This window comes from Triticum dicoccoides, chromosome 2B, assembly GCF_002162155.2.
Source record: "Triticum dicoccoides isolate Atlit2015 ecotype Zavitan chromosome 2B, WEW_v2.0, whole genome shotgun sequence".
Classification (NCBI taxonomy): domain Eukaryota; kingdom Viridiplantae; phylum Streptophyta; class Magnoliopsida; order Poales; family Poaceae; genus Triticum; species Triticum dicoccoides.
This window is the reverse complement of record NC_041383.1, coordinates 820,629,793-820,651,479: the sequence shown is the minus strand read 5'-3', so window position 1 is coordinate 820,651,479 and position 21,687 is coordinate 820,629,793. Positions and strand designations below refer to the sequence as shown.

The following is a 21,687-nucleotide window of genomic DNA, read 5'->3' as shown; positions in this document are numbered from 1 at the left end:
CGTGTTCTCTCTCGTGTTCCCTCTATGGCACTATCTTGATGTATCCCGAGCTTTGCTATTGTAGTTGGATCTTATGATGTTTCTCCCCCTCTACTCTCTTGTGATGAATTGAGTTTCCCCTTTGAAGTTGTCTTATCGGATTGAGTCTTTTATGAGAACACTTGATGTATGTCTTGCCGTGTTTATCTGTGGTGACAATGGGATATCATGTGCCTCTTGATGTATGTTTTGGTGACCAACTTGCGGGTTCCGCCCATGAACCTATGCATAGGGGTTGACACACGTTCTTGACTCTCCGGTAGAAACTTTGGGGCACTCTTTGAAGTACTTTGTGTTGGTTTGATGAATCTGAGATTGTGTGATGCATATCGTATAATCATGCCCACGGATACTTGAGGTGACAATGGAGTATCTAGGTGACATTAGGGTTTTGGTTGATTTGTGTCTTAAGGTGTTATTCTAGTACGAACTCTTTTATAGATCGATCCAAAAGAATAACTTTGAGGTGGTTTCGTACCCTACCATAATCTCTACGTTTGTTCTCCGCTATTAGTGGCTTTGGAGTGACTCTTTGTTGCATGTTGAGGGATTGTTATATGATCTATCTATGTTATTATTGTTGGGAGAACTTGCACTAGTGAAAGTAGAACCCTAGGCCATTTAGGCTCACTTTTATCACTTGTTACCTTGCTGTTTTTATAATTTCAGATTACAAAAACCTTTATCTACTATCCATATTGCACTTGTATCACCATCTCTTCACCGAACTAGTGCACCTATACAATTTACCATTGTATTGGGTGTGTTGGGTACACAAGAGACTCTTTGTTATTTGGTTGCGGGGTTGTTTGAGAGAGACCATCTTCATCCTATGCCTCCCATGGATTGATAAACCTTAGGTCATCCACTTGAGGGAAATTTGCTACTGTCCTACGAACCTATGCACTTGCAGGCCCAACAACGTCTACAAGAAGAAGGTTGTGTAGTAGACATCAGGACACGCCCCTAGGCTTATGGCCACCTGGTGGGCCCCCCCTCTGGTATTTCTTCGCCCAGTATTTTTTATATATTCCAAAACAATTCTCTGTAAAGTTTCAGGACATTTGGAGTTGTGCATAATAGGTCTCTCAGATTTGCTCCTTTCCGGTCCAGAATTCCAACTGTCGGCATTCTCCCTCTTCGTGTAAATCTTTTAAAATAAGAGAGAAAAGGCATAAGTATTGTACCATAATGTGAAATAACAACCCATAATGCAACAAATATCAACATAAAAGCATGATGCAAAATGGACGTATCACATATCACGTCAATTATTGATAGCTGTCCGATCGAAATAGTGTGGCATCAACAAGTCATGCATGTGCTCATAAGTTACTTTTGTGCATTAACCTATCCTTGTAAACCATGCCACCTCATCAAGTCCATGCCTTTTTTCCAAGTCATGCATGCACTCATTTACATTTTTGCATTAACCTATCATTAAAACCATGCCACCTCATCAAGTCAATCATGTCTTTGGTTTTTGGAAAAAAATTATTCTCATTTTATACATCTTTTTGCCGCATGCATTCATTCATTTACATGATTGACAAGAACAAGTGTCCTTCTAAATTTTATTGTTTTTAAAATGTAAAACAAGGACACTCTTACATTTGTTTTTTCATTAGTTTTTTTGGTTTTAAGCACCTATTTATAAATTTGTTTTAACACGGTTCCACAACAACATGCGGGGCATCATCTATTTCAACAAGAGACTAGTCTAGGGGGATACATGATACGAAAAACTAGAATTAATGTGTGGACATAATAACACACACAAAATATATACATACAAAATTAGAATTGTAATACATATAAAAATTGGTTAGATTAACCATGCTCACATAACATTTAAAAAATTAATAGATAGTATTTTCAAAATTACAAATTTTTGATTGATCACGTTGAAAAAAGGCAAATATATGTGTTCAATTGTTTAAAAATATATTTAATTTGTTTCCACCTAGAGATGATATACATATCAGAGAAATCACTAATTAAAGTTTAATACTATATAGAGTTGTGATCTTCTTAGTATTGCAAAACGTTTTGCCTCTCCCAATAGCTTATGTCTACAATTTTATATGTTGTTGTGAGTTTGAAATACGAATACATTATGTGACAGAATTATTGTCTTCTATTACACTTCATAAAACTAAATTTTGATATTACATCTAAACATTTAATATATTTATATTATACGATATAAGTGTTTGTCATTGAAATGTACTCAAATATTTCAACATTATTTTGCTTGGAAAATAAGTTACATTTTTATAGTTTTTTCCTTTTGATGCATTATTTTTTAAAACCTTTTATTTAATGAATTATCTCTAGATCCAAGCAAAAGACAATGAAAAAAATCTCACACACAACAACATATTAATTTGGCACTCAAATTAATCATCGTGCATATGCGTGTATTGTGGTCCATTTAGTATTTTGAAATACCTTAGAAAAAAGCTCTAAAGCGTTTTGTGCATTACAAAATCCCTACAATGGTTTACAGTGTATGTTTTTCCATCTTAAGGTGTAAGGGTGGATATTGATTTTATAGCATATAGTTGTCTATCTTAGGGGCAAAAAAGAGAGAATGCTTTAGAATCGATGAGGTGTTTGGAAGGATTTGTTCTCGTATCTTCAATGTTGCTTGTTTTATTGGCTCTTTCTTGTGGAACATGTCTTTCATGTATATGTTTTTTTATCGATCATATGGCAATGCACACATGCTTTGTACTTTGTACAAACTTGTAACATGCAGGCGTGTGCATTTAAAGCAAAAAAACTTCGTGGGCGAAGAACCTTCTTAATATATGTCCTAGGGATTCGGGTGTTTTTTCTTGCTCTATGCTCACAACTTAGGGGACACTTTGTCTTCACTTGATGTGTCTTATCCTCTTCATACTATGGGTGCTAGACAGTGAGTTTTCGTCCTTGTGATGCTATTTCTATCATGGCTCAATTTTCACCACTTTAAATTGTGTAGAATATGTTTTTGGGGATTACATGTGAGGATTTATTAGGGTTTTAATAGGGACATGGTTCACATTTTCGTGTTGTATCTGTGTAGTTGTACTTCTACTAAATACTCCCTCTGTTCTAAATATAAGCCTTTTTAGATAGTTCAATACAAAGTACATATAGATGTATGTAGACAGATTTTAGAGTGTAGATTCACTCATTTTACTCTATATGTAGTCCATATTGGAATCTCTAAAAGGCTTATATTTAGAAACAGAGGGACTATATGATACATTGATAACACAACATGTAATAAAGGTGGGGGATGATACGTCTCCAACGTATCTATAATTTATGAAGCATTCATGCTATATTACTATGTGTTTTGAATGATTATGGGCTTTATTATACACTTTTATATTACTTTTGGGACTAAACTATTAACCGGAGGCCCAGCCCATATTGTTGTTTTATTGCCTGTTTCAATATTTCGAAGAAAAGGAATATCAAACGGAGTCCAAACGGAATGAAACCTTCGGCAGCGTTATTTGGGAAGAATATGATCCTGGAGACTTGGAGTTCACGTTAGAAGATCCCCGAGGACTCCACGAGCTAGGAGGGCGCCCCCCTACTGGGCGCGCCCCCCTGTCTCGTGGGCCCCTCGAGCACCTCCCGACCGAGAAGATAGTCCCACGTACCCTAAAAACATCCACGGAGAAGATAGCTCGGGAGTTCCGCCGCCGCAAGCCTCTGTAGCCACCAAAAACCTCTCGGGAGCCCGTTCCGGCACCCTGCCGGAGGGGAAACCCATCACCGGTGGCCATCTTCATCATCCCGGCGCTCTTCATAACGAGGAGGGAGTAGTTCACCCTCGGGGCTGAGGGTATGTACCAGTAGCTATGTGTTTGATCTCTCTCTCTCTCTCTCTCTCTCTCTCTCTCTCTCTCTCTCTCTCTCGTGTTCTCTCTCGTGTTCCCTCTATGGCACGATCTTGATGTATCACGAGCTTTGCTATTATAGTTGGATCTTATGATGTTTCTCCCCCTCTACTCTCTTGTCATGAATTGAGTTTCCCCTTTGAAGTTATCTTATCAGATTGAGTCTTTATTTGAGAACACTTGATGTATGTTTTGGTGACCAACTTGCGGGTTCCGCCCATGAACCTATGCATAAGGGTTGGCACATGTTCTTGACTCTCCGATAGAAACTTTGGGGCACTCTTTGAAGTACTTTGTGTTGGTTGGATGAATCTGAGATTGTGTGATGCATATCGTATAATCATGCCCACGGATACTTGAGGTGACAATGGAGTATATAGGTGACATTAGGGTTTTTGTTGATTTGTGTCTTAAGGTGTTATTCTAGTACGAATTCTTTAATAGATTGATCCGAAAGAATAACTTTGAGGTGGTTTCGTACCCTACCATAATCTCTACGTTTGTTCTCCGCTATTAGTGGCTTTGGAGTGACTCTTTGTTGCATGTTGAGGGCTTGTTATATGATCTATCTATGTTATTATTGTTGAGAGAACTTGCACTAGTGAAAATATGAACCCTAGGCCTTGTTTCCTATCATTGGAATACCATTTACGCTCACTTTTATATTTAGTTACCTTGCTGTTTTTATATTTTCAGATTACAAATACCTTTATCTACCATCCATATTGCACTTGTATCACCATCTCTTCGCCGAACTAGTGCACCTATATAATTTACCATTGTATTGGGTGTGTTGGGGACACAAGAGACTCTTTCTTATTTGGTTGCAGGGTTGTTTGAGAGAGACCATTTTCATCCTACGCCTCCCACGGATTGATAAACCTTAGTCATCCACTTGAGGGAAATTTGCTACTGTCCTACAAACATGTGCACTTGCAGGCCCAACAACGTCTACAAGAAGAAGGTTGTGTAGTAGACATCAAGCTCTTTTTTGGCGCCGTTGCCGGGGAGGTGAGTGCTTGAAGGTATATTTAGATCTTGCAATCGAATCTTTTTGTTTCTTGTTTTATCACTAGTTTAGTTTATAAAAGAAAGCTACAAAAAAATGGAGTTAAGTTTGTCTCATACGCTTCGTCTTTTTAATATCTTTCGTGAGTATGATGGAAAGGAAAATTGTGCTCAAGTGCTAGAAGAAGAATGCATTAAAATGCTTGGTACTAAATCTTTGAATGATGAGCATGATTGCAATGTTGTTAGTATGAACTCTTTGAATATCCATAGTACTAATGATGATTGCACTAGTTATGATGAAAATGTCTCCTATAAGCATGTTGGTTTTTGTGGAGTAGATTGGATTTGCATGGACACACCAAATAGAGAAAATAGATATTGCAAGAGTCATAAGTACTTGAAAACTAAAGGTTTGCAAGAAAGTCTTGATGAGTGTGCTAGAAGATTCAATATTTTTCACACTCCTTGTGAACTTTGCAATGAATGTGGTCATTTAAATCTCCAATGCAAATTGTTTTATGATCGAATCGTGTCCAAAAATTGTGATAGCGTGATTACCCTTGGGCATCATAAAGAGCTTAGTCTTCTTTTGGGGTATGAAGAAATGAAACGTATAACTGAGGATATTCCAAAATTTAATCTTGATAGATTTCTTGATTTTGATCTAGAGGATATTTATATGTTTTGTGTGGAGAATTGTGTTGAAAATCCTTATATTGCCAATTACCTAAAGAAAAGAAAGCAAATGGAAGATGATGAGAATACTGATGAAAGGGAAGAGACTTCCCAATCTCCTCCTATTATTTCTTATGATGAATCAGGTAACAAGGAGGAGCTTTCTATTCAACCAATCTCATCAATAAGGAGCTCAAAGAGGAAGGTTGAACCTACACATAATGTGAAGAATAAAAAGAAAAGAAGGAGCAACAAAGGTAGAAAGGTATCCCTCCCGAATGATGTTGCTCCACTACTCATTGTGATGATGATAATTGCTATACTATTGGTGCTATCCATATTTTTAATGATGAGAGTGATTATGCTTATGATATGAAAGAGCCCAAGCTTGGGGAAGCTATGCTTGATGAGGATGAAATATTTGAGAATATATTTGCTGAAATTAATGTTTGTCCCAAGCTTGGGGATGCTATGTTTAATGAAGATGATATTTTTAGCATCCCAAGTTTTGATATGCAAAGTTGTTATGATAACATGCTTCCTATTTATGATGATTATATTGATGAAAGTGGGTTGGGAAGAGTGTCAACTTTAGGAAGTAGTAATCCCACTTTTTTGGAGGATGTTGAATTTTATTGTGATAAATATGAAAGTGGATTTGGAAGAGTGTCAACTTTATTTAGTGATTCCACTATCTTGGGAGAGGTTTCAATCGATTATGATGAGAACGAAGTTGCTACTTATGATAATTATTGTGGTGAAACTTATGCTATAAAAAGTAGTGATGATTATATTTATAAAACTTGTCATGATTATGATTACCCTTTTTCTGAACATTACTCTTTTAATGTGGAAACAATTTTTAGTGTTCAAGTCTCTTATGATACTCCCACTATTCTGAATGAGAAGAATTTTACTTATGTGGAGAGTAGTAAATTTTCTATGCTTGAAGATCATGAAAAGAATGCTTTAGGTGCTGGTTATATTGTTGAATTCATTCATGATGCTACTAAAAACTATTATGAGGGAGGAACATATGCTTGTAGGAATTGCAATAATATCAAGTTTCCTCTCTATGTGCTTAAATTTTTGAAGTTATGCTTGTTTTGTCTTCCTATTCTTGTTGATTATTGTTCCCATAAGTTGTTTGCTCACAAAATCCCTATGCATAGGAAGTGGGTTAGACTTAAATGTGCTAGTCATATTCTTCATGATGCTCTCTTTATGTTTCAATTCTTATCTCTTATGTGAGCATCATTGAAATCACCATGCCTAGCTAGGGGCGTTAAACGATAGCGCTTGTTGGGAGGCAACCCAATTTTATTTTAGTTTCTTGCTTTTTGGTTCTGTTTAGTAATAAATAATCCATCTAGATTCTGTTTAGATGTGGTTTTATGTTTTAATTAGTGTTTGTGCCAAGTAGAACCTTTGGGAAGACTTGGGTGAAGTCTTTATGATCATTCTGTAAAAAACAGAAACTTTAGCGCTCACAAGATTAGCTTCAAATTTTTACTGGAGAGTGCTATTTAGTTGATTCTTTTTGCAGATGATTACTAGACAAATTCCTCAGGTCCACCAATTTATTTTGGAATTTTTGGAGTTCCACAAGTTTGCGTTAGTTACAGATTACTACAGACTGTTCTGTTTTTGACAGATTCTGTTTTTCGTGTGTTGTTTGCTTATTTTGATGAATCTATGGCTAGTAAAATAGTTTATAAACCATAGAGAAGTTGGAATACAGTAGGTTTAACACCAATATAAATAAATAATGAGTTTATTACAGTACCTTGAAGTGGTGTTTTGTTTTCTTTCGCTAACGGAGCTTACGAGTTTTCTGTTAAGTTTTGTGTTGTGAAGTTTTCAAGTTTTGGGTAAAGATTTGATGGACTATGGAATAAGGAGTGGCAAGAGCCTAAGCTTGGGGATGCCCAAGGCACCCCAAGGTAATATTCAAGAGTAGCCAAAAGCCGAAGCTTGGGGATGCCCCGGAAGGCATCCCCTCTTTCGTCTTCGTTCATCGGTCACTTTACTTGGAGCTATATTTTTATTCACCACATGATATGTGTTTTGCTTGGAGCGTCATTTTCTCTTGTTAGTTTATGTATAGTAAGGTTTTACATCTTTAGTTTCAATAAAAATGTCAAGGATAGCCTTTGCCATGCTTATTTTGCTAGTATACATGTTGCTGTTTGAAAACAGAAAGTTTACCGCTGTTGCAAAAATTCCCTAGAAAAGTCAGAGAGTGCTATAATGTTGAATTATTTTGCATATTGAGCTCTGATAAATTTATTACAGTGGGAATTTTATTTCATAATTTTTGGAGTTAGGGAAGTATTGATACTCTTGCATTCTTTACAGACTGTACTGTTTTGGCAGATAGCTGTTATGTTTGCATTGTTTGCATATGTTTGCTTGTTTAATGATTCTATTTAAGGATAGGAGTATTAAATATGCAGATGCATTTATTATGCAATGTTGAATAATAATGTTAGTGATTTGTTACAGTAGAAAATGATAAGGTTTTGCATTGGTTTATACTAACCTATCTCACGAGTTCTTGTTGAGTTTGTTTTAATGAAGCTTTTGATAAAAAGAGAAACCATGATATGAGAGGAATTAAGGAGATACAAAAGTTCAAGCTTGGGGATGCCCAAGGCACCCCAAGATAATATTTCAAGAAGTCTCAAGCATCTAAGCTTGGGGATGCCCCGGTAGGCATCCCACCTTTCTTCTTCAACAACTATCGGTTAGTATCGGTTGAGCCTAAAGTTTTTTGCTTCTTCACATGAGTTGTGCTATCCTTGCAATGTCATTTTATTTTGTTTTGCTTGCTGCTTGAATACAATACCAAGATATGAAATTCTTTAATGAGAGAGAGTCTTCATATAGTTACATAATTATTTAGCTACTCATTGATCTTCACTTATATCTTTTTGGAGTAGTTTTTCATTTACTCGTGTGCTTCACTTATATCCTTTGAGTAAATGGTTGTATGAGTTGAATGTCATAAATCTGAAATTTTATATGCCTCATTTGCTTATCCCATGGGGAGTAATGAATTCACGTCTAAGAAGTAGAGGTTGTAAATTTATTGAAGGTTTGCAAGCATTGTATTGGTCATTTGAACAATTCATGAAAGAATATTGAAGGAAGAGAGATTTCACACATAAATATATTATCATAGACATCTTTTATAATTGTGAGCACTCATTAATTCAGTATGACATGCTAAAGAGTTGATGTTGGACAAGGAAGACAACGTAATGGTTTATGTTTTCCGACATCTCAGTTAAAGTATATTGTCATGGATCATTCAAACATGTTGAGCTTGCCTTTCCCCCTCATGCTAGCCAAAATTCCTTGCACCAAGTAGAGATACTACTTGTGCTTCCAAATATCCTTAAACCCAGTTTCTGCCATGAGAGTCCACCATACCTACCTATGGATTGAGTAAGATCCTTCAAGTAAGTTGTCATCGGTGCAAGCAATAAAAATTGCTCTCTAAATATGCATGACTTATTAATGCAGAGAAAATAAGCTTTGTACGAACTTGTTATGGAAGCAATAAAAGTGACGAACTGCATAATAAAGGTCCATATACAAGGGGCAATATAAAGTGACGTTCTTTCGCATTAAGATTTTGTGTATCCAATCCTAAAAGCGCATGACAACCTCTGCTTCCCTCTGCGAAAGGCCTATCTTTTACTTTATGTCTTTTACTTTATGCAAGAGTCAAGGTGATCTTCACCTTTCCCTTTTTCATTTTATCCTTTGGCAAGCACTTTGTGTTGGGGTGATCCTGATATATATATCCAATTGGATGTAAGTTAGCATGAACTATTATTGTTGACATCACCCAAAGGTGAATACGTGTGGAGGCAACATTATAAGCCCCAATCTTTCTCTGTGTCTGATTAAAACTTCATGACCACAAGTATTGTCTGAGTGTTAGCAATTGTAGAAGACTATATGATGGTTGAGTATGTGAAGTTTGCTAAATCAAAGCTTTGACATAGACCCTTCCTGAAAATAGGATGAATTGCAATTGTTTTAATGACTAAGAATGAAGTTTGCTAGTTTTCAAGAAAGTTTATGGTCTATGATTTAACATGTGAATTGCTTGTTACTTTATCGTGAGAAGTTTTATGAGATGAACTACTGTTATGACATATTATCATGCTAGAAAAGGTGATTGAAATTATGATCAACCTTGTGCACCTTCTAGCATTCACACTTCATAAATTCTTTCTTTTATCATTTACCTGCTCGAATTAAGCTTGGGGATGCTGATACGTCTCCAACGTATCTATAATTTATGAAGCATTCATGCTATATTAGTATGTGTTTTGAATGATTATGGGCTTTATTATACACTTTTATATTACTTTTGGGACTAACCTATTAACCGAAGGCCCAGCCCATATTACCAATACCTTTATCTACCATCCATATTGCACTTGTATCACCATCTCTTCGCCGAACTAGTGCACCTATACAATTTACCATTGTATTGGGTGTGTTGGGGACACAAGAGACTCTTTGTTATTTGGTTGCAGGGTTGTTTGAGAGAGACCATCTTCATCCTACGCCTCCCACGGATTGATAAACCTTAGGTCATCCACTTGAGGGAAATTTGCTACTGTCCTACAAACCTGTGCACTTGCAGGCCCAACAACGTCTACAAGAAGAAGGTTGTGTAGTAGACATCAGGGGATCACACATTCACCGCTTCCATGCTCCTGAACCAGCGGGTTGTGATGGTGAAGAGTGCTCATACTTATGCTGTATCGATATAGGCCTCATGGAAAACAAAACGTTAACCTTACATTTATCTTCACCTCCTCCACGACTTTTAAATATGATTTACAGCTCTACATATTGCCTCGTTATAGCCACCAAACACATAGATGGGCGATCGCACGGATACCACCCTTTGATAATTGTAATGACTTTTGCATTCAACCTTTGACTGCCCTATGATTCATTCATTTTATATTGTGCCCGCCATCCACCCATCCACAACATGTAGACTTTGGAGTTCTTCTCGTCCTCGGGACTGATTTTCGTCAGCTCATGGTGATTTTACTTTCTCATGGCTCCGTCCTATGGGGTGGGGCTAGCGCATTGTCCTTCCTCTTTAGGACTATATGGCCCACCATAGGGTCTGGCAGCGTCTGTGGGGTTTGTTGTTGAAACTTCCATCTTTTGAGGATTGAACTAAAAGGTTGTATAAAACATATGTCTACTCTCACATGCACGTACCTTGGTATACATGATGTTTGTACCGACTGGAGTAGGATGTGGACCCCCTACACCAAAGTCAGCTCATGATAGGCATTGATATCCTTTACCAGCAAATTATATACCTTGGTGTGATGAAATGATCTCCTTTTGGTTTGTGGATTTGATAGCCTAGTCTTACTGACAGGTTTGTTTAATGTAAGGAACATTTACAATTTCCCCTGGTTTATCGACACATCAGCATGATTTATTTACCTGTAGCGATGACATCCATTAAAAGAGTTTTCCCAACCATCAATATCATAAAGACATAGTATTTGATAAATAAGATATCTCATGGAATGGTTGAACGATATAATGACATGTTTATGCAGAGCGAGATATGTTTGCTGAAATTAATTTTTGTGTTTGCTTTTCTGCATTTTCTCTATCTGTTTTGTTTTGGTTTGTATCTTAGTTTTTTTCTTATAATTTTTTATTTTTTTATCATTTATTAATTACAAATGTCGACTTTTTCAAGTACATGTCGAACAATTTTCGTATACATGTTGAACATAATTTAGATTCTTGTTGAATACTTTTTAAATACATCTGAACTTTACCAGAATACAGGTTTGAACATTTGTAAAATGCATATTGACCATTTTTAAACTCAATGAACAATTTTAAACACAGATTGAACATTTTTCAAAAATTTCGTGAATATCTTTGTAAGAATCTGAACATTTCATTGGCGATGAAAAAACTGGCACAAACATTATTTATATGTTATGAATTTTTTTTCAAAAGTGCACGAAAAAATTCTTACATTTCGTGAACGTTTTTAAAATGCAAAGAATAAATTATTAAATGCAGTTTTTTTTTAAATGTCATCAACGAATTTTAGAATGCTTCCAAGATTTTTTTACAAATTACTCAAACAAAATTTCACATTTTCATGAACATTTATTTAAAACTCATGAAATATTTTTAAACGTGTGAATTTTTTAAATGTCATATTTTTTAACTGACCAAACATTTGTTTTATCCACGCAAACAAACTTGTACGTTCCATGAACATCTATTCAGTGTTACAGAAACAAGCACCCAAAAAAGACCGAAAATGCTACAGAACATTTTTGTGTGAACTTCCATGAAAGTGAACAGAAAAAATGGAAATATAAAAGATCGAAAAGGTAAAAGAATGATCTGAAAGAAAAACAACAAGAAAACATAAAAAGGTGTAGGACAAAAGTAGAAAGAAAGTAACATAAAATGGGAATGAAAAATATACATACTAATTTAGAAAATGAAAACTTAGAAATATATTTATTTTATTTAAATGAAAAAAAACAAAAAATAAAAATTAAGGGAAAAATTCAAAATTTAACTGATGCTCAAAACTGAAGAAACCAATAGAAGAAGAAAAAACATCAGTAAAACCCCACATATGCTCCATGCTAGGAGGCACCGGACAAAAAAACTATAAATCGTTTATTGCAAGACATACATCCGTTGCGCCTGAAGTGTTCGCTCCTAATTGTCCGCTCCTCTATGGTGGTCTTGAGAGGCTTCTATGTACATTATCCAATAATTTTAGGAACCTTCTGTCTGTTTTTGAGGAGGTTTTAATCGATATTTTCTTTTCTCTTTTCCTATGTTTTTTTACTGTTTTATCAGTTTTCCTTTGGTTTTCCATTTTTCATTTTAATCTTCTTTTCTTCATTTTTCTAATTCATGTCGAAGGTTTTTCAAATACACGTTAAATACTTTTGAGATGCAGGTCAAACAGTTTTAAGTCACATTAACATTTGTTTGATTACATGTTGAACATTTTTCAAAAGCACACTGAATATTTTTGTAAACCCATGATGCACCTCATTCAAAATATACGGTGAAATTTTTTGATACATCGTAAACATTTTTCAGATACATGATGAAAATTTTCTAAATACGCGATGGCCATTTCTTAGTTGTAGGCACATCTGGCACAAAAGGGAACGAAAGAAGACCGTCCATGTTTTTTTTGCAGGGAGAAGATCGTCCATTTGATCGAGCATATTGGGCGGCCAGTCCTATTCCGTGCAGAGATCGCCAAGTTTTTTTTTTTGAGAGATTGCAGAGATCGCCAAGTAGCATGGCAGCGCATACCCTCCCCATGTGCATGTGCTCTGTATGAGTTGGCCCATACTAGTTCCTTTCCACCTGTTCTAGGAAGGTTCTAGAACCTCCCGGAACCTTTTTTTCTTAATTTTTCTTTCTTTTATCACTTACTTTTTTCTTTCTCTTTTCTGTTTTCTCCCTTTTCCACCTTTATTTTATTTTTCATGTTTTTTTTCCTTTTCCCGTTCTTATTTTCGTTTGTTCTTTTTTCTTTCATTTTTACTTTCTTTTGAAATCCGGGAACAATTTTTGATATTCAAAAACATTTTTGTTTATTTTTGATAAATATTTATGAAATCCCAAAAAATTTCTAAATTCGTGAATATTTTCCTATATGACAGCATTTGTGTTAAATAATGATCAATTTTTAAAATTCAAGATTTTTTTAAAATTTTGTGAACATTTTTCAAAATCGAAACATGTTTTGAATTCACGTTTTTCCAAATTCGCATTTTTCTGAAATTTAAACATTTTTGAAATCCCAAATTATTTTAAGGGATTAGAAAAGAAAAAACATAAGAAAAAATAAATAAATAAAAAAGGGGACCTCCGATCCCGCTCATGGGCCGGCCCGAAAGGGCGGACGGGGGATGCGCATTGGCTCATTCGTCAGCGCCTCGAGTTCCGTAGTTGACGGGTATGATCTCGCAATAGTTGAGATTATAGCATCTGCGCCCATCTATCAAGATCACTCCTGTATGGTAGCAATAGCCATAGCCATTTAGTCTTTCCCTTAGTCGGGCCACAACAAGCCACGTGTAGGAGGCTACACGCTCGTAAATAAGGACGAAGGCGAATCATATCGGTGGCCCTTCGTTGGCTCGAGACTGTTCTTTTGCGTGCGTCGACGACCCCTCCGATGGGACTTTTATTCCGATGAAGCTGGACGGTGGCTCGTCGGCGCTCTATTTAGCAGTAGCCGAGCAGGCAGCACAGGCCAAATTAGAAGGCAGCAAGCAGCAGCAGATCAACGATGGTGAGGGCAGCCAGCAGCACGGCACATGGCAACGAGCTGAGCCATTCTCTGTAATTTACCGGGAGATTCCACAATAGAAGACCGGCCATGGCCATTCCTAATTAGACTTGTTCAAACTTTCAGGTTAGGAAGTTTCTTTTTTTGTTGACACCATAAGAAATTCATAAGTGGATACTATCAGTGCATACTATTAGTGAGAACTTGTATTCTTCGTGCTCCCTCAAAAGAGCCTGCTCGAGATCATAACGTGAACTCAATATGTTTTACGACATCATATGAACACCAAAAATACATCGCTGTAGGTTCATTCGCTCGCTCCAGTTTTTTTTTGTTTTTTCACCGGTTTTCCTTCGTTACACTTTTCTTTCACAAGATTTTCTGGATTTTTATTTCTTTGTTATACTTTTGGTTATTTTTGTCTTTTTCTTGGTTTTCTATGTATTCCTCAGTTTTCGTTGCCTTTTTTTGGTTTTAATCTGTTTCCTTTTTTGACACATGTCTACTTTTTGCGAGTACAAGATGTACATTTTTAGCGCACACGTGAAACATTCTTTTGATACACTTGGACATTTTTCAAATACATGATCTACATTTGTTTTCAAAAATAGATGTTTTGAACACTTATTGAAATACACAATAACATTTTTCAAACACATGCTGTACATTTTTAATGGCACTAATTTTTTGTAAACTACATGAATATTTTTTCACATTGTATAGAAATTTTTAATTTTGTCACAGATATTCTTTCAAAACAAATGAATATTTCTTCAAAATGGCACGTACATTCTCTTAATGGAATAAACATCTTTTAACCTACAGACCATTTTCTTAACATTTTATACACATTTTCTAAAATGTCACAAATCTTTTTTGAATCGTTGGAGTTTTTCGTAAAATATCACACACATTTTTTAATGGTTTGATTTTTTTTATATTTAGCAACTTTTTTACATTGTATACAACTTATTCGAAAATGTCCTGAAAACATTTTCGAAGGTTATGAACATTTTCTTAAATGTTACATATATTTTTTGAATGTATGATTTTTTTTTGAATTACGCAAACACCTTTTGGACATTGTATAAACATTTCATAAAGTGGCACACACATTTTTTAAACAACTGACATTTCTACATGTCACTAACATTTTCTGAACGCATGATTAACATTTTTATATACATGTCTAACATTTTTTGAATGAGTGATAAATTTTTTAAAATAAAATCTGAAGTGTTTCTTGTAACATATTCATATTGGAAATATTTCGAAACATAAAAAGTAGTAAAAAAACAAGAAACGAAAAAAACGTGAATAAAAACGAAAAAGCATGATTGTTTTTTGAGGGGTAGGAAAAAGCATGGGTGACGGCAGTGTGACGTCAGTGGGCAACCCAGGCCAGCGAATTAGTCCACCCGCTCGTCAAGGCCGGAGGCGAATCAATCGGTCGCCCATCGTTGGCTCAAAAAAAAAAAAAAAAGATTGCGTGCGCCGTCGACTGGAGGCGGCAGGGGAGCTATGGCGGCGACCCCTCCGATGGGATTTTCACTCCAGTGGAGGTGGGCGGTTGCTCGTCGGCGCTCTAGTTAGCAGTAGCCGAGCGGGCAGCACCGGCAACCACCCAATCTGCGCAAGGCCATAACCAGATCCGCGCCGGCGGCACGGCACGCGGCAACTAGGTGAGCTATATTCCCTGTAATTCACCGAGAAATTCCGCAACTGAAGGCCGGCCGTGGCCATTCCTAATTAGACTTGTTCAAACTTTCAGATTAGGAAGTTTTTTTGTTGAGACCACAAGAAGTTCACAAGTGAAACTGTTGGTGCATACTATTAGTGAGAACTTGTATTCTTTGTGTTATGTCAAAAGTGCCTGCTTGAGATCATAATGTGAACTCAAGCTGTTTTACTACATGATACGAACACCAAAAATACGGTGCTGCGCTGTCTCTGGTGGGACACTAATTCTGCACCAAACTAATAGCAGATCAGCTCACTGGGAATGAAGAAAATAGATAGGCATTTGATGCACTAGAAACAAAAAGGTGATGCATCCAAATAAACAAACTGACTAGGGCTTTACTCTATTGATTTTGAGAAAGGAATAAGGAGTCTTAGAGCATCTCCAACAGATGGTTCAAAATTTGGCGGTCCAAAACCGAAGATGTAAAATTTAGACCGTCAAAAAGTGCGTTTTGGAGCTCCGAAAAAAGGCCAACTCCAACAGATGGTCCAAATTCTCATGGTCCAAAAGACCAACTCCAATAGATGGTCCAAATTCATGGTCCAAAACCGGTCAGCAGCCGCGCGTCTGCTGTTCAGCCGCTGTCCAGCCACTGTATAGCCGCACATATTGCATAAAAACATGTTTTGAAACAACATAAAAAAATTCATGTCCACAATATCAAATTATTACATAGTTCTTCAGATCCAGGAGATGAAATGCAACACAAATACAACATAGTTTTGCATAATACAACGGTAATTGCATAGTAATTATACCCACATCTGAACCTTACATCTGAACCTTATACCCACATCAAGATTAGTAATGGTGCATGTATACCCTTTGTATTCATTGTGGTATCCTTTATTAACACTCAATTAACTGGCAGCGTATAGGCATGTATTCTGTCGCATTGATGGGCCTCGTGTCAGGAGATAGCTGGACTTCACGCTACGAACAGTGCCCTCCATTAACTTGGCCTGCTCCTCTCTCGTGTGTGGCCGAACGGCCGAACCCTCGTCCCTATCCATCCATCTCTCTTCCTCTGCCCCGGTGAGCCACCGTCGTGCTTCTCCTCCATGCTTGTTGTGCCCCGCCTCCAACGCCACCCACGTGTCGCCGGCGCTCGGGACGAAGCTCCACTGGCACATCGCCTACAGCCGCCGATGGATTCAACCTCCAACCCCACCCCACACACGGCCAGCGTTGGATCCGGGAACGGTGGAAGCACGAACCGGTGACTGCAGATCCAGCACGGCTGAGACTTTGGGGATGAAGGCCGTCGACTAGGCAAGGATCCTCAGTGTCGAGACCGTCTTTTCTTTCCTCGATATTCTCTCTGTAATTTTCGTCCCTCGAATTTTCTCTCTAAGTTTTCCTGGATCTTTTTTCCTTATCAACTCTGACACCCAATGGTGTTCAGATCGTATTTTTTCCTCGTTTTTTCTCGCAAATTTTTCTTTCCCCGAAATCTCTCTGAGGTTTCTTGGAAAATTTTTCATCGTCAACTCTGACACCCAATGTTCTCTCAAATTTTTCTTTCCTCGAATTTTCTCTCTGAGGTTTCCTGGATATTTTTTGTACAACATGATATTGTGGTGTTCAAATCTTGGTTTTTTAGGCGGGGAAAAATCTGGGCAATTCTGAGATTTTACATGACTGTGATTTGCGACAGAAAATAATCAAAGTGCCCGTACTGCAACAATGGAGAAGGTTACTCATGAGTCATGGACAAAGAACAACCCTGGCAAGTATTTCTACAAGTGCAAGCATCACTGGGTAAGCTTTGGAGCCTTACTCATTTGCTCCAATCTATTTACCCCGTATTGGAAATGAGTTGGCGAGGCATATGGTTGTAACAGAAATCTTGTTTGTTGTTAATCCACAATATAGACTAGGAGGTGTAAATTCTGTTAATGGGAGGCGGTGTACATCAAGAAGTGCTTCGTGCAAGGTGGCCTAAGCTGTTCATCCATGCCGACAACTTACCCAAGAATAATAAGGCGCCTCTCAATGTCCTCCTCATCGTTGGGATTCTCAGCCCAGCCGTTGTTCTGTACCCGTGCATCAGGCTACACGGAATATGCTAATTTAGGGATCTGTGAAGCTAATCCCCTAGATGTTCCCTAACTATCTATCCAGGAAGTTTAGTACCTGCAATATATGTGTGTAACCAGGGAATTCCTGTACCAAGGATCTGCCGGAAAGTTCAGGCCTATCTTCTGGACACTGTAAACATTTTCAAATTTGAGTCTTCAAACACACTACCATAATGGCAGTTAGTGCATTTATACTTCCCTAGACCGGGATGTGGCTGATCTCTATAATTTACCTGCTCGGATACAGAGGGACTGCAATTCAGATGACAAAATGCAGTGAACCAAGGTGAGCCTGTTACATAAACATTGCCGAGAGACCAAATCAAACGTTGTTTTGTTTAAAATTTACAATAGCAAAGCAAGGATTACATTGGGCAGTCCTTGAGCCATTATCATCAGCATTGATAGTCGAATATTCAGAAACTGCACACTATCTGAATCACCCTTTCTACTCTTTAACAGTGGCAAGCACGGTGGCAAGTAGCCAAGTACAGTCATCTCCCGAGCAGCGAAAACAGCCGAGGGAGCCCGTGGTAGATTGATGAATCCTGCAATCCCACACTGTGTGCACCTAAGGTTTTGTTTAAAGCGTGAGCAACATGTTTGATTTGATTTGGAATGAAGCCAGTTTGGACAACAGATTTGACACGAGGACTAGAATGGAGAAACTTGGTGCCAACTCCATTGCCAGAGCTATGCGTGCTCCTCTACATCATGGCGCTGAATCTAGGAAGTCTGCAGTAGAGGGGACCCGGTGCTTTGCCATTGCACATCCTCTGTTGAAAGAACAGATTGGCCATGATTGATTTTGGTTAATGGGGGCAGGATGTAGAATGGGGGAGAGAGAGCCTAAATTAATTTTTTCCTTTTCGCCGGTGCCCGACATGTACCGCAATCAATTGATATTGGGCTCCACTGCTTGTATCCTGGCAACGTATTGCAGCTGTATCTTAACTGGTTTAATAACATGCATATTAAATGTCACGATCTGGCCAAAGTAACGGTTGGCGTCGATTCCGGTGGGCGGAGCACCTGGGAGCCAAAAATCCGCGTCCATAATACAACATAGTTTTGAACAAACAAATAATGAATCTATGCAGATCTTTCGCCATGCCATTTCCAATGCTCTTCCATCAAATCTTTCTGGAGTTAGTCATGCACATCGGTGTCTCTAATCTCGCTGTACACCTTCATGAAACGTCTGATGCCCTGTTCTTTTCGCATGAGGTTAACAGGAATGCCCATCAAATGATAGAAGTTGTAATCTAAATGTTTTCCGCGCTCGTTCTCATTGATAATGTTATGCATGATCACGCAAGCGGTCATGATGTACCAAAGGATCTTTTGATCCCAAAATCTAGATGGTCCTCGCACAATAGCAAATTGGGATTGCAAAATCCCAAATGCCCTCTCAACATCTTTTCTAGCCGCCGCTTGTGCATTATGAAAGACAAGTTCTTTTTTACCTTCAGGTTTTGCAACCGGCTTGACGAATGTACTCCACCTCGGGTAGATCCCATCTGCAAGATAGTACCCATAGTTGTAGGTGCGGCCATTTGCTTCGAAGGTCACCGATGGTGCTTCTCCATTTGCTAAGTTGGCAAAGAGAGGTGACCGGTCGAGCACGTTGATGTCGTTGCAAGAACCGGGCATACCAAAATATGCATGCCAAATCCATGTTTCATGATCAACAACTGCCTCAAGAATGATAGTGGCATCCTTCCCACGAACCTTGAATTATCCATGCCATGCTTTTGGACAGTTCTTCCATTTTCAATGCATGCAATCCACAGACCCGAGCATACCTGGAAACCCTCAAGCTTTGTTCATCTCCAAAAGCCTCTGAGTGTCCTGAGCATTGGGTGCTCTCAAGTATTGTGGACCGAACACTTCTACCATAACTATTGCGAATTGCTTGACATAGAAGATAGAAGTTCTCTCTGCCATCGCTAAGTTGTCATCAATGTAATCTGCCGGAACACCATATGCAATCATGCGCAAAGCGGCAGTGACCTTCTGCTCAATGCTATGACCAAGCAACCCGGCATAGTTCCTTCTCTGCTCGAAGACTGGATTATGCTGCTTCACGGAATTGCAAATGCAGAAGAACAAGTCTTTTGACATTTTGAAACGGCGTCGAAAGTAATTCTCCGGAAAAACAGGTGATGATGCTAAGTAGTTGCGCACAAACCGTTTGTGCGCATCAATCCATTCTCTCCGAATGAACGCACGACCATAAACGGAACCACCGTGCTTCGGTTTCTTCCTCTTGTGCATGGACACTAGCATAGCAACCTCCTCTTCTTCATGCAAATCAAATTCCTCGTCCGACGATGAATCATCCACGAAAGAGGAGTCAACCGAGCTCATCTACATTGCACACAACCACCGTCAAACATACTATCCAATCCCAAGTTAAATCATCAAGTTTCGTTATTTTTTTACCTTGGGGAATTCCGTCGAACACCTAGTGCACGCGGTGGAAGAAGATGGCCGCCGGTTGGATTGGCTGCTGCTGATGGCTGTGGACGGCTGCGCTCGGCTCCTCCGGACGGCGGCGGTAATAAGAAAAGAGCTTCGAGGCCGGCCAAGAGGAGCTCGGCGGGCGGCGAACAGTACTTCAACAGCCGGGTGGAGGGCTTCGTGCCGCGGTCGTGCGCCCGGCGCAACGGCCGTGAACAGGCTCACGGCCGACGGGGACGAGGTCTGCGGCAGCCTTAGACCCGGCGGAGGCCTACCGCGGCAGCCAGACCGCCGAAGGCGCCGAATCCCGCGCCGGCTGCCTCCTGATTTGGCAGCGTCCGGGCGGCTGCGAGCCGGCTACCGGCGAGGGAGGTGGCGGCAGCGGAGGGCGGCGGCGGGGATTTGGGGTGGTGGCGGCGCCGACGGCGTGGTTTTCGGCGGTCGCGGCGGCGGATGCCGGCCGGCTGGTCTTCGGGCGGGCGGACGGGTGCGGGCGGGAGCGGAAAGGAAGTGGCGCTTGGGCGTTCGCGGGCGGCGCCTGGTTTTGGACCAGATGCGCCTCGTGATGTAAATTTGCACCGCGAGGTGTTGGATTTTACATCACGAGGAGGCCGCGGTTCATTTTTTTTTTGCATATGGACCGTCTGTTGGAACACCGTTTTTTGCCCCACACGGTTCAAAAGTTAGTTATTTTTACATTTGGACCATCTATTAGAGATGCTTTTAAAGCAGCTATTTGGGCAGAGAGGCGCCAGGCAAACAAGCCGGTAATACTGTATATCACAAAGAAGTGAACTAGTACATCACGAGCTATTTATTTGGAAGGAAAATGAAAATAGAAAGTTCGTCATGAGCTAGCTAGCTTTCAGGCAGTAAAACTCATGACCTTAGAAAGTTCATCATGAGGATCACATAATTTTACCCTAGAAGAATGTATACAACATTCAACACAATAGTAGAAAATGGAAATAGGTCCGCTGAGTTAGATGCACACCAAGAAAACCCTCTAGTTACATTCGCTGGGAACCTAACCTAAGGGACAAAAAACCTGGCATGCCACCAAACTAGCCTTATTTCACATTGAACAAACCAGCTGGTTCATCAATTAAACAGTACAAGCAAAAAACACACAGAACTTCATCTCGATGATATAGAAAGAAAATAAATTGAATATGCAGAAGTGCTTGGAAGCATGCGACTAGAATGGGGAGGATGAAGGCTTGCATGATAGATAGTCGACGCCGGACAAGATGATGAATTGTAATTGCTGGAATTTAGTCTATTTCGGGACTTTTAATAACTATTTCAGAAATTTCTAGAGGCCCACTTAACCCATTCGTGCAAAGGAAGGATACTACTAAAGTTTAGTCCCACACTGTTAGTTTAGTGGGAGTTGGACCTCCTTATAAGGGAGGTTCT

At 38.9% G+C, this 21,687-nt stretch overlaps 1 long non-coding RNA gene across 1 annotated transcript; it reads left to right on the top strand.

Annotated features, from left to right (window-relative positions):
• The first annotated feature begins 17,385 nt into the window (after nucleotides 1-17,385).
• On the top strand, nucleotides 17,386-18,727 carry LOC119369014. Its single transcript, XR_005176807.1, has 3 exons — nucleotides 17,386-17,485; nucleotides 17,600-18,091; nucleotides 18,268-18,727. It is a non-coding gene; the product is annotated as an uncharacterized LOC119369014 (long non-coding RNA).
• Nucleotides 18,728-21,687: the final 2,960 nt, after the last annotated feature.